Source organism: Phoenix dactylifera, chromosome 5, assembly GCF_009389715.1.
Source record: "Phoenix dactylifera cultivar Barhee BC4 chromosome 5, palm_55x_up_171113_PBpolish2nd_filt_p, whole genome shotgun sequence".
Lineage (NCBI taxonomy): Eukaryota > Viridiplantae > Streptophyta > Magnoliopsida > Arecales > Arecaceae > Phoenix > Phoenix dactylifera.
In genome coordinates, this window is record NC_052396.1 from 8,919,128 (window position 1) to 8,932,025 (window position 12,898).

A 12,898-nucleotide genomic window follows, 5' to 3' on the forward strand; every position below is an offset into this window, starting at 1 on the left:
ATCCTCGCAAAGCCCTTAGAGGCCTTTACCATCAGGATCCAACAGTCACCACATCTAGCCATCTAGTTGCAACCCCATAAAATATTGAGACCTGTAGAACTAGAGAAGAAACATCTTAATACCTGTAAACTTTGATAATATTTTGCTTGCAATATGTAGAAGCATATCAAGACATTTCCGAAATACTACAACAAAATGTAACGCCAAATACCATACTATATATGTGACAATAAAACTAATGACCCTACAACAAGCACCGTTTGCATGTCAGAACCCCTAGATAAGGTGCATACTAGTTGCTATACAATCATGTACAGATAGTTGCTCAGTTTAATGCTTCAAATGGAGTCAATAAAGACATGCACAATATCACCAAGTAATTAACTGGCCCATCCGTCATAAATCAACATTTATATTAAACTGAATAGAGCTCCTCTAAAGAGCAAGAGCAAACAGCTTGAAATACACATGGAATCCCATTTTAAATGACAAATATTAGGGATATAAGAATATTTAAGTAGTTAAATTAAACCTCATCATTCTTCCTAGATAGCTCATTTTCATTGTTGCATGAGGGTTAGTGCACCCATACATAGTTTATTTACTTGATGCTAAGCTTACTGATTTATATCATCGCCAAATTTATGGTGAAGTATTTGGCCTGCATGCTCTCCATTAGACTTCATGTACAATTTCTAGTTGTTCCCTCCTTTGATTGCCCTCGATTCAACAACAGTCTCCTAACTATGATTTGTGAATCATAGAAATATCATAAGAAAAGCAACCAATTTAACATTATGATTTAAATTATGATGACTAGCTTAACCTGATTCAACATGATTAAATATCCATTCCACTTGTTACAACCACTCACAAGACTGAAAGGAAAACCATCATTTAGGAATGCGTGCTAGTTCAAGCTGAAGTTGGACTGACCTAATTTCCTTTCTCAGTCCATGACAAGGCCAAAAATTGCCTAATACCAGTCTAATATTAAGACAAAACTCGCTTAATACAAAACAATTGGATTTTATGTACCCTAACCCATAGTAATGTAAGACTTGCACCATAATTATGCTGTTAATTTATTTTAAGATCCAATGCTATCCCACGACAACGTATCCATCAAGTATGATGTTATTAAGTTGCATCTCGTGCTGCTCTAACTGAGTTTACTCTAATACTATCTGTAACAACCCAGAAATCCATCCAAAATGGCTAGCCGGAAGTAATTTTTGAATTTCTTAGACCTGTATAAGTACCCAAGATCTCTTCGGCGAATAATCGATGTGGAACTGAATGGGTGGTTCTATATACACCCCCCTATTGCTCAGGACACCCCCCAAAAATTAAAAAAAAATTAAATACTCTCTACACCCCCCCATTTGCTAAGGACACCCCTAAAAAATTAAAAATTCCTAAATTACCCCCACCCTCCCTACCCCCTCACCTAAATTGCTCTCTACACCCCCCAAACCCCCCCCCACCCCGCTCTTCCCCTCCAAAACACCCGCCGGCTTCTCCCTTCCGCCCAAAAAACCTCGCCTCAAGCACCTCACCGGCGGCCAAACCCCCTCCGTCTCCCAAAGCACCTCGCCAACGCCCAAAACCCCCCCGTTCCCCCTTCTCCCTCTCGTCGCCGGCATTCTGTTCGGCTGCACAGAGTCGGACAGAACCCTTCTGTTCGGCTGCACAGTGCCGGACAGAAGCCTTCTGTTCGGCACTGTGCAGCCGAACAGAAGAGTTCGGTTGAGGGTTGCCGAACAGAAGGCTTCTGTTCGGCACTGTTCAGCCGAACAGAAGCCTTTTGTTCGGCGATCCAGTGCCGAACGGAGCACGAACCGTGAAAAAAAAAAAATTTCGAAACAAGGTGGAACACGTACCTTTGCGGCCGATTCTTCGTCCCAAATCACTAGTTGCTTGTCCATGCTTCGAATGGGGCTTAAATCTTCTTCAAAGATCGCCTAAACGATGTAAATGGATCGAGGGGTTTAAGGGGGGTTTGAGGGGTGTTTTTTTTTTTTCTTTTCAAAACGAAACGGAGGAGGAGGAAGGGGGGTGTACTGAGAAAATTTCAAGGGCAATATGGTAATTACACTAAAGGTTAGTTTGGGATTTTTTTTTTTGGTTTTTGGGGGGTGTCCTTAGCAATAGGGGGGGTGTATATAGAACCACTCGAACTGAATATATGTCCGCACGGAACCTGAATATGCTTTGTTTAAAAAAATATTTTTTTTAAAAAAATTACTAATTAAGCACATGTCTAAATTTTCTGGCACCTCCCTCCAAATGAATCACAATTATAACGTCGCTGTCGAGCCATAGAGATTGAGAGATCTAGAGATAAGAGGGAGAGATTACCACGTATGGCACTTGTTCTCCGAGCGGTCCAAAAGGAGCCGCCGAAAAGGAGCCGTCTTTTACCTCTCCTCCTTTGTGGAATGGAAGATGGATCGATCAAGCTATCCAGCCCCTCCCTTGACAAGAAATGGACTCTGGCCTGTTACAGAAGCCTTCGTCCGGTACACATGTTCTCTAGAAAGGCATTGAGACTTCGAGGAATCTCCCTTCCTAATTCTGTGGTTCCTTGATCTCTCTTCCACCTTTCAGTGCAATTCTTTAGAATGGAACTGTTACGGGGGGTTCCCGAATTTAGTCCCACATCGACCGTGTAGCGGAAAGGTCTGTGCCATATAATGGGGGGCTCAATAACCCTTCCCTTAGGAGGCGTCTTTTGTGGGGCAAAACCGTGAGGCGTCGTGCGGAGGGCTCCGGGTACGCTCGACCCCCGAATCGGACCCAAAGCGGACAATACCTTCTGAGGGACACTTTCTCTTCCGCTGCTCGGATCGGTGGGGATTGTGCTGGTGACGGGGTGCAAATCCCGCATCAGATGACGGGGTGCAAATCCCGCATCAGGAACTATCCATCTTTGTTACTTGAACTAATTTAAAACACCCACCATTTGTTCTTTGGAGATGGGCAGGATAGCCCCCTGAAGAACACAACCAAAACCAGGTATGGAGATATAGCTCCCCAGCCTCGTTCAGAGGAGTATGATCAATGGTTATCACCCATTTCACAGACATACGTTGATCATGACCATTTTTTTTTCACTAATTAATTTTTATTAAGCCCAATCCAATGCATTATCCTCTCATAGTGGCCCACCAAAATTGTTATTGGCCGTTCTAACGGTTCTAACTGTCATTATTTATCTCAAAAGGCAACTTTTGAACTTTTACTATTATGAGAATTGCTAAAATAAGGGTCATTATAAGTGGATTAGAATTCGGTCGACCAGATTTCAATTAAGATCCATTCAGATTCCCATATACGTGGGAGCTATTGGATATAATCTATTACATTAAAACTGCTCACAGGTCAAAATTCATATGATTTGGAAGCATACCTTATGCATCAAAAATCATATGCACAAATTATTTGTTTTGGATATAACACAACAAAAATCATATGATTTGGAAAGTCATGTATTATGCATCAAAATTAACTCTCAAAATATATTATTTTATGAAAGTATACTAGAAGTGTACTCTCTCTTCCATTGGATGTTGCTAGAAGGAAAATGGAGTCCATCTGCCATTACTTATCTCAACACTATGTTTGAAACTTCATCGAAGTTGAATTAGTCCATGTATATCCGGTGGCTTTTTGATTTTCTTACATGAAATGCACATAAGCCTTTATAAAATCACAACCATCTCTACCTACTCTCACATATATTTTGTGTCGAGTTCTCATTTTATATGAAACATACTGCAAGGCTGCACCTAATATTGGACGACAGCACTAGGTTAATGCTAGTTGGGTTTATTTAATTTGGTCACTTTGTGTCTTTGTTGCAAGTAACAACGATATTAAATCAACACCAGAAATAACGTGGAAACTGGAGGACTGTGAGGGGATCACATCAGGTTGGCATCAGGGATAAGAAACAAGAATATATTGAGTAGCCCGGAAAATCTTGTAGGGCTCCACACGTGTCAACGATGACCGCCAAGTCAACATGCATGGTGTCCGCTCATACAACGATCGGCCTTCAGCAACTTCCGGGTAATATCTCTACACTCTAGTGAAGTGGACCGATGGCAAACAAAATAGTAATTAGATTGTCTCTTTTGCTGCTTATCATTTTACAGATTTTATGTGTGTAAACATAAGTCATTATCAGAGTCTTTCTATAGTTATTTTTTAAATTTTATTTGTCGCATTTATATCCATCATGTGTGAATCATGTTTAAAAAAAAAGGAAAAAAAAAGGAAAAAGAAAAAGGAAGACCGGCGAGAGAAAAGAGTGCAAGATTTAGGTATGCCTGACACAAAAAGACAAAGCCTCTGCCATGAAAGAAAGCTGCGTTTTGGAGAAAAGAAATAAAATTAGGAATCCTTCCTTGGTCTTCGTCAAGAGAACCAAGGATTGGTTACCATGTCATGTCATGACAGATGAGCAAGACTGACATATTATTGTGGTTGTTTCAATGATTATTTTTTTTTATTTTTATGGTAAGACATCCAAAAGAATTGGTTAAGATGCATTATCTACGATGGCATACTGGTATCAGTGCTCGCTGATTTAGCTCTGAATTAATTAAATCCTGCTTTCACCATAATTCATGATTTTGATGAATTTTCGAAAGACTTTATCCATCTTTTTTCTCAGAAAGAACGATGACATTCTTGCAAGGTGCTTGCATGGCAGCCATGGCCAAATTAACCCGCCTCAAATGCCAACATGCAAATTTGCTGAAGATACTGATCCTCGTAAATTTGATCTGGACTTGACTTGATCCACTTTGTCTAGATATCTGAACTCAAACCACTTGATTCAAGAAAAGAATGATACTGCATATATGCCAGACCCACCCAAATGTGTCCTAATTGAATTGACTAACTTGCTTCCATCGTTCTATTTATTTTATTTTTAAAAAAACTTGCTTGTTATTTGAGGAGAAACAATGATAATAATAAAAAAATCATTTGACCTCATGATTGATATCCGGTCCGCTTTGAGAATCTGCTATCATGATGCACATTAATTAGGTCTATTAACTAACTAAAATAAATTCTAATCTAATTACTATGTGCCAATGACCAATACAAGTGGAACTCGAGTTCATGCCAATATAATACACTTTGTACAAATTGAGCCGGGATAGGATGGCTTGGCTTGAATTGTAAAGTCAAACAAAACAAAATGCCATCCCTAGTTCAGCCAACTAGAACGTCTGCTATGCTAAATATTTTTCAACCATTTAGAAGATTTTTCTTGCGGTTCACTCAAAGATCCCAAATTTTCTACAATGATTCTTATTACTTAATTAAATCATATTTGACTTGTGCTATTTTGGAAGTTTTGAATTCTAAAACCATGACCTTGTTTTTTTAGTTTAGGTTTTGAATTTTAAAAGTTGATATTCGTTTGAAGATGTGAAGTTGTTAAGAGAAAGAGTTTCTAAATAATGTAGGAAATGATAAAGAGAAAATTATGAACTCAAATCTCAAATAGAAATATTTTCTTTTATGATTCAAGAGTCCTATGATCAAACAATTAATATTACAAAATCATGAATTATAAGATGAAAAGATATACGAAATCAGAAAATATCATAATTTAGTTGTGAGTCTATACATATTCTAATTAGCATGTGCATAACTAAGAATTGAAGCCTACGTGCCGATACCTTGCATATACAAAATGAATCAATACAAGATGCTATTGTATAAATATGTGATATACTTGTTGGTGCTGGCAAGATATATATAATATCGCATGTTAGCATCATTAGATGCTAAGTGATGCATTGATAATAATACTTTACCTATATAGTGTGGACTGTATGGTATGGCGGTTAATGCATAAATTTTTTGAACTTGAGATGTATAACAATCATGTTACGGCTTCAAAACTTTTTTAATTAAAAAAAAAATTGTGTTAAGTCTGATGTATACTGACTCATTCTAAAAGTTTAAGTTTTTGGATGAGTTTCTAACACTATCAAAGCCAATTATCTCATTTTACCTAGTGATTCTTCCATATTTATATTTACTAATCAACGTGTCATTCCTTTCAAGGCTCTATGTTAGGGTTGGAGTCATCTAATAATTCAATATAACATAGATAGGGATATTGGTAAGTTTAATAGAATAATAAATTTTCCCATTTATCTTTTGAGATTAACTAGATATCTAATAATGCACCAAAAAACTAGATATCTGATAAAGTTATAAGCTACAAAATAGGGACAGCTCTCTTCCAATACCATTTAACTGTTCCAAACTAAATGAATGAAAAAAATTTCTACCAAAAATGAATGCAAAATTAAAATTCAAGTATGATATGGCCACTAACAATCTTGACTAATAGGCTATGTAGGCACCTTGATTTGAGAAATCATGATCGTGTGTTCCTAGTGGGACAACAAACCTTCTACAATGTAAGTTATAGGAGATTCCTCCAACCACCTAAGTTATGGAAGATTCCTCCAAACTGAATATGTGGAAACTTTGTGTTCTCCTTCATATACACTCTAATGAAGACGAATCAAGATTGAACACGAACTAGTCAAATCCAGATGCATTGAAAATCAACAAAATAAATTAGAAAAATTTCTTTCTCAATCCTCTTCTCAAAAACTTAATGGGTGTATTTGAGTTCACTCAGTGCTCAATTTACTCTTACTAGTCTCTTCTCTAATTTACTTAAGTGGTGTCCCTTAGGCATTCTTTCATTGAAAACATTCCTTTACATGATTCATCTACTTAGAAAATCAAATTATTTGAGACTCTAAGACAAAGATTTATATTTAAGTATGTTCATATTTAGTTAAATATCCTATATGGGACTATTCTGAAAACAACAAAATTTTGAATTACATATTATTAATAAACCAACATCAACTCTTACAATTTAAGTTGCAAGGCTGCTTGAGTTACAGTGCAACTTCAATTATAGGCTTAGCTCCCAAAAGTCCACCAAACCCATGGAGTAGTATAGCCACCCTTGTCTTACCAGTCAACTATCCCAAGGAATATCCTCTAAATACCTTTGAATTTGAGAATTTGTTCTTGGAAGCCTTCAGCCGAGCGCGTTGTGTGCAATCTGTATTTCTACCTTGAATATATTCATACCCTTTGCAAGATACTAAGACCAAGTTCACACGTTATTCCTAGATATAAAATAAAAGGCTTTTATTGTTGCTATCCGTCACCTTCATTTTGCTAAGACTTCCTCAGGGTTTGTCTAATCATGTTTCTAAACTAGCATACAACATTTAATCTAGTCAATAGAGAGGAAGGCAAAAAGGATTTACTACTACTAATGAATCTTAAGGTCATTTTCTTGAGAGCTTTTGCTCAGATGTTGGTAAATATTTTTATTTGAAAGAGTGCATGACTCCTAATAAACTCCAAATAAGGAACATGACAAATATTCTTGAGCGGGGATACTTCTCATACCATCATATGATTCGACCACCGTATAAATTTGATTAAGATATAAATTGATGAATATTATACTAAGACCACTGTTGTGGTCTATATGGTCAAAAATATTCATTTACACTATCATTAATAAAACAATGCAAATGAGTCACAAACATGACCTTTCAATTATATAGTTGATATGGAGTGTATTTGTCAACTTGACCTCGATACAGGCCAAAGTACTTGACCCCGGCATTGTCTGAAGTGTTTTACCTTAGTGCTAGCCAAAGTGCCATTCAGGTCCAGCTGAGCAATGGAGACAAGCTACATGTCTTCCATTAAAATCTGTTTAAATGCAGGTAATGCCCATCACGAACGTGGCCATGACCTCAGTGGCAGATATGACCCATTATGACTGGTCGTCCGTTACAACATGATCAGGGTAGTTAATTCCTACCCACATGCATGACTTGGCACTTGTTGTGGAGTAGTTAAAGCACGTCCCACCAATCTTAGCAACGGATGCTGACCTCCTTCTATATAAGGGGATGAATGGGGGACCCTTAGGTAAGTTCTTTCCTCTCCACTCTCTCTCAAGAAATACTAACTCTCTCTCTCTCTTCCACTGTTTTCTTAGAATCCAACTGCGTTAAGCATTGAAGGATCCCCCATTGGAGGTTCCTTGAGTTTAGTCAGAGTTGTCACTAGTGCTCCATCTATCAGCCTAGCATCGCAGCTTAGAGTGTAAGTGACCTCACCAATGCACTTCGATAACTTACCGATCTCAATACTTCAGTTCGGATTCCTACGGCAACAGATTAGAACTTGAAGAAGGGTTCTTTTGATCCCTGTTTGGAAGTTGGAGAGGGATTAAGTTTCTAATCATGAAGTTGAGAAGGATTTGAGGTGCATCAATTACTTCTCACCTAGAGGTTCACCCTAAATCTAATGGCTCCCGAAGAGTCCTCACCAAGCTCGTCCACCTCAGCAATCATTACCAGCACCTGTTTTTGCAATGGGTGTAGATGTTAACAATAACTGTCCAAGCCTTATGGCAGGCAACAGCTAAGCAACAATAAAAAAATGAGCTGAATATAACTTTAGCTCCAGCTCCTCCTAGCCATCATTTTTGTCCTTAGAGCCCCGGATGAGCTCAGCAGAGCCATCATTCTCATTTGAGAAGCCTCAAACAAGGGACAAGCATCATTCTCCTAGCCCGCACTTCGACAAAGATTCTACTTCAGGTTATTTCTCTCCTTGCCAATCAAAAAGAATTTCTAGGTTGGAAGCCAACCTTGATCGGAATATTGAGGAGATGCATCATCGGATTGAAGCATTAAGAGGAAGGACATCGAGGCTTCGGGATGATTTGGACTTCACTTCAAAGCCTCCTTTTCCATAGAAGATTATGGAGGAACAACTTCCACCTTAGTTCAAAATGCCCCAATTAGAATCATATGGCAGCACTTAAGATCTCTTGGATCACTTAGAGAGTTTTAAGACTCTCATGATGCTTTAAGATGCCACCGATACCGTATTGTGCTGAGCTTTTCCTACCATACTTCAAAAGACAGCTTGATTTTGGTATTTGAGCTTTCACCTAAGCTCGATTCATTCATTTGTGCACTTTAGCTGATTGTTTACTGCTTATTTCATCAGCAGTAGAAGGCAATGCCAAGTCTTCGAGGCTCTTTTTGCTGTGAAGCAGAGGAAAAAAGAGTTTCTTAGAGATTTTGTTAGCCATTTTAATGTGGCTACATTGGAGATTCATGACTTGAACAAGTGGGTCACAATATCTACTATGAAGGGAAGAATGAGGCCATCCTATTTTCTTTTCTTTCTAGAGAAAAGGTTCCCAAAAGACCTCCCCAAACTTCTGGCCCAAGTTGAGAAGAGGGCAATGGCATCCCAACGAGAGACACCCAAGGATAAGCCTAACAACAAGAACAAGAAGAGCAGGGAAGAAAGGGATGAGCCAAGGAGAAAGTACCAACGAGATGAAGGAAGCTCGCACTATTCAAGGAGTCCACCTTAAAAATTTGAGAGGTACACACATCTCAATATGCTAAAGGCTCAAATTTTTATGGAGATCAAGGGCCGGGCTGAGGCTACTTATGGTGGCCTTGAAGGATGAAAGCGCTGGAAAATAAAGGGGACTATAGGAAGTATCGTAAGTTTCATTAGGACCATAGCCATGACACTGAATAGTGTCTTCAATTGAAGAATGAGATCAAGACTCTAATCCAACAAGGGCATCTTGGTCGCCACATCAATGATCGGCAAGATCGGGATGAAGTTATTTAGGATTGGCGTCTCCTTGAAGAACCACACGACAACTAGCTAACTGTAGGAACAATCAACACCATTTCAGAGGTCCTACGGCTGGAGGTGCCAGCTCATCAAGAGGTCATGGTTAGAATAGCCAAGTACGGGATGCCACACCAAAGAGACAAAGGACTAGGAAAGTAATCTTCTTCTCCGATGTTGATTTAGAGGGAGTTCGCACCTCACAATTGATGATGCTATTGTGATTTCTCTTACTATTGCTAATTATGATGTAAGAAGAATTTTAGTTGATAACGGAGGCTTGACTAATGTGTTATTTTATAATACCTTTCAAAAGATGAACTTATCTATAGATTGGCTGAGGAGAATTAATTTTTCTAGTATCTATTTTTTGGGAGATTCCATTCCTATTGAAGGCATCATCAATCTTCTTGTCATTTTTGGTCACAAACCATGCCAGGCAACTGCGAAGTTGGACTTCTTGGTAATTAAAGTCCTTTGCTTATAATGCAATTTTAGGTCAGCCTAGATTAACTACCTTTCGAGTTGTGGTGTCGACCTACAATTTATTGATGAGGTTCACCACAAAGTATGGAGTTAGCAGGGTCCAAGGTGACCAAGCATTGGCTCGTCAATTCTACATGGCCACACTCCAAGGAAAAAAGCCTATTGAAATGCTCTCTATTGAAAGCTTGGACGTTTGAGATGAGTTGAAAGAACAATGAGAATCAGCTGAGGAGCTCATTTCCATTCATCTCAATGAAGAAGATGTAAGCCAAACAATTCAGATCAGTTCCTAGTTGGATGAAATGACATGAACTCAACTCATTAGCTTCCTTTGAGCAAATGCAGATGTTTTCATTTGGTTGCCCCCAATATGCTAAGTAAGTTATGATGTTATTGTTCATAAGCTTAATGTGGACATGGTGTATGGACATGTATGACAGAAGAAGAGAAGCTTCCCCTTGGAGAGACAATAAGTCATTGATGAGGAGGTTGACAAGGTTTTGAAGGCTGGCTTTGTTCATGAGGTCAACTATCCTGATTGGCTAGCTAACATCATTCTGGCAAACAAGGCAAACCAAAATGATGGAGCTGCATTGACTATACCGATCTCAACAAAGTATACTCGAAGGATAGCTTTTTTTTCTCAAGGATCGATCAGCTCATAAATACAACCTCACGACACCAGCTACTGAGTTATATGGATGCCTTCTTGAACTAATGATCAGACCAAGATGGTCCTCAAGGACAAGGAGAGAACCACTTTTACCACTGACAAATGTCTTTATTATCACAAGGTCATGTCTTTTGGCTTGAAGAATACAGGAGCAACTTATCAACAGCTAGTCAACGAGATTTTCAAAGAACAGATTGGTAGACATATGAAGGTTTATATTGATGATATGCTTGTGAAGGGTTGGGAACCCGAGCATCATATCGCTGTTTCAGAAGAAGCTTGTTCAACTTCGAGGAAATACCACATGAAGCTCAATCCAAACAAATGTGCTTTCGGAATCACCTAGAAATTTTTTTTGGGCTCCATGGTGTTATAGTGAGAGATTGAGTTGAACCCTAAGAAGATTCAAGTTGTATGAGAGATCTCACCATCGAAGACAATAAAGGAGGCACAACATTTGGTAGATCCGATAATTACCCTCAGTAGACTTGTATTAAGATCAGTCGAAAGATGCCTTTATTTTTTTAAAACAGTGATGCAAATGAGAAACTTTCAATGGACCGAGAGTGTCAGATTGCTTTCCATCAACTTAAAGAATATCTCGGCTCACCATCTTTTCTCACCAAGCGAAGTCAAGAGAGATGCTTTATTTGTATTTGGTAGTCTCTCTATTGGCCATGAGCATGGTGCTAATCTGAGAAGAGGGAATTGAAAAGCTGATCTATTATATTAGTAAAACCCTTCTAGGTGCTGAGATAAGGTGCATGAGGCTGGAGAAGATAGCCTACACTCTCATTATTTTATTTTGGAGACCGTGTCAATACTTTTAAGCCCACTCAATCACTATTCAGATTGATTGATCAATGAAGCAAATTTTGTAGAAGCCAAAAACTTCATGATGATTAGCAAAATGGCCTATCGAGCTTAGAAAATTCGATCACTACTAGCAAAATGGGCTATCGAGCTGATTTTTTATGGAGTGTGCGATTCCCGAGGATGAACAAAAGGAGAATACACCCGAGGTGTTCTAGATTCTTCATATGGATGGATTTACTAGCTCAGGTGGAAGTGGAGCTGAGCTGATCATGACCAGCTCGAATGAATTGGTCATAGAATATGGTTTGCGGCTTGGTTTCACAACTTTAAATAATGAAGTTAAGTACGAAACTCTCATCGTCGGTCTCAAACTTGCCAAAGAGCTCGGGGTGCAGCATTTAAAGGCCTTAGCGATTCTTATCTTGTTGTTGGTTAGATTTGAGGAGAATAAGAAGCACAGGGTCCTTCAATGTTTAAGTACTTACAAATGATAAAAAATATCTTCTTTGCCTTTTTAGAGTTTGAAGTTCCACAAATTCTTAAGTCACAGAATGCTAGAGCTGATCTCTGTATAGGTCCACCTGACTATGGTATAGGCCAAAGTACCCGACCTCAGTTTTGTTCGAAGTCTCAGTGCTACCCGAAGTGCCATTCTGGTCCAGTCGAGCAATGAAAAAAAGCTACATATCTTTCATTAATTTCTGTTTAGAAATAGTTAATGCCCATCAAGAACGTGGCTACGACCTTAGTGGCAGTTATGACCCATTACGATTGGTTGTCTGTTACAGCATGATCAGAATAGTTAATTCCTACCCACGTGTGACCTAGCACCCGTCACCAAGTAGTTAAAGCACGTCTAGCCAATCTCGGCAATGATGCCGAGCACCCTCTATAAAAAGGGATGAATAGGGGACCTTTAGGTAAGTTCTTTCCTCTCCACTCTTTCTTTCTCAAAAAACTTTGACTCTCTCTCTTCCACCATTTTTCTAGAATCTGACTGACTTAAGTGTCGGAGGGTTTCCCGCCGAGCAACCTCCAATAAGAGGACTTCCTTTTCTAGTTTCAAGTCGGTTAGAGATCACCAAGTGAATCTCAACCCGAGTTCAATCAATCATCACCAGCACACCGTCCATCAGCCCAGTTTGGCAGATTGGAGTGTATTCGATCTTACCA